General features: G+C 34.4%; 1 pseudogene; it reads right to left on the bottom strand.

The window, feature by feature from the left end:
* Positions 1 to 1,343: 1,343 nt before the first annotated feature.
* Positions 1,344 to 1,652, bottom strand: LOC149995985 (10 kDa heat shock protein, mitochondrial pseudogene; annotated as a pseudogene).
* Between the last annotated feature and the right edge of the window lie 325 nt (positions 1,653 to 1,977).

The raw sequence follows: 1,977 nt of genomic DNA, 5'->3' as shown, positions 1-1,977 counted from the left end.
AGGCTAGCCAGTATTTTTATCTATTATTATAATTAGAATTGCTAACCCTTAGTGGGTGCCATGAATAGTTCCAAATGCTTAATGTGCATTATCTCATTTACTTTTTCTAACAACTCTAGGAGGAAGGTATTACTATTGTTTTCATTGTACAGAGTAACAGAGAGAGGAAGAGAACACATAGCAATTTGATCATGGTAGTTCATAGGAGAACCAGGTTTTGAACTCAATCTATCTGACTTTAGAGCCTATACTTTTAAAATCCATCTTATTCTAATACATAATTAAAAAGTCATTATTTTATAGCTTACTTACTGATGACATTTTTACTCATTGTGATTCTGCATAACCTGACTCTTTAATAGCATATACTTTATTTATCAGCTTTACTGATGGGTAATTTATACACAAATAACTCCATATATTTAATGTATACTATTTGCTAAATATGTATATGTCATTGACCTGTAATACCATCACCACACTCAAGGTAACAAACATATCTATCACCTCCAAAAGTTTTCTTGTGTCTTTTTAATTTCTTTTGGGGGTGGTAAATGCACTTAACAGGAGATCTACCCTCTTAATAATTTTTTTATTGCAAAATATCATATTGTTAACTATTGGTACTATGCTTTACAGCAGATCTCTAGAACGTATCCACCTAGCATAACTGTTAATTTATAACTACTGAACAACTCCCCATTTCTCCTTCCCTTTATTTCTTCTCAACTGTCATTCTATTTCTACTTCTATAAGTTTAGCTATTTTAAATACCTCCTAACAGTGGAATAATATAGTATTTATCCTTCTATAATTGGCACATCACAGCAACATAAAGTCTTCCAGGTCAGTTGATGTTGTTGCAAATGGTAACATTTCCTTGTTGATTAAGGCTGAATATTATTCACATATATATGTATATAATTTCCTTTATTTGTCTACTAATACTCATTTTTGTGTTCAAGGCATTTTTAAAAAATATTTTATTGTCTATGCTATTACAGTTGTTCCACTTTCCCCCTCTTCCCACCCTCCTCCCAGCCCCACCTCCTCTTCCATAATCAGTCTTTTCACCATTGCCCATGTCCATGAGTCCTTCGTATATGTTCTTTGACAAATCCGTTTGCCCTCTTTTTTTTTTTTTTGACCATTTATTTATAATTTTTATTGGAAAATGTTTACATCAGTTACAGCGAAACTAAATTTTAAGACACTGAACGTCATTATTTGGATATTATTAGTTTATTATAAAAGAGACAGGGAAATTATTTACATGATGAAAGACTTCAGAACTCCAATGGAATAGGCTGCATCACATGATGCCACTGCAGTAGTAATTTATTTCAGTCTACATACTTTCCAAGAATGTCACCATCTCTAAATAAAAAATAATCCTTTTCATCTAGAATTACTTTGGTGCCTCCATATTCTGGAAGAAAAACTTTATCTCCAACTTTCATGCTCACTGGTTGAATCTCTCCACCCTTTCCTTTGGAGCCGGATCCAACAGCTACTACGATTGCTTACAATACTTTTCCCTGAGATTTTTCTAGAAGCATAATGCCTCCTTTGGTTACAGTTTCTGCAGCACACCTTTCAACTAACACTCGGTCAAAGAGAGGAAGAAACTTTCTAAATGCCTGTCCTGCCATGACTCCAGTCACTGCGGTTTGTACTCTACTCCCCTTTGCCATCTTTTAATCAGTTCCCACCTCCCTCCTCCCCTCTGACAGCCATCAGTCCGTTCCATGACTCTATGCCTCTGGTTCTATTTTGCTTTTTGTTGTTGTTGTTATTCATCAGATTTCTCTTACAAGTGAGATCATATGGTGTAGAAAATTAAAAATGGAACTGCTTCTTGACCCAGTGATTTCACTGCTGATAATACACCTGAAGAAACTCAAAACACCAATTCAAAAGAACCTATACACCCCTATGTTCGTAGCAGCACTATTTACAATAGCCAAGATTTGAAAA

The sequence above is a fragment of the Furipterus horrens genome, unplaced genomic scaffold, assembly GCF_987537825.1.
Source record: "Furipterus horrens unplaced genomic scaffold, mFurHor1.1.pri manual_scaffold_12, whole genome shotgun sequence".
NCBI classification, from domain to species: Eukaryota; Metazoa; Chordata; class Mammalia; order Chiroptera; family Furipteridae; genus Furipterus; species Furipterus horrens.
This window is presented reverse-complemented; position numbering and strand designations above follow the sequence as displayed.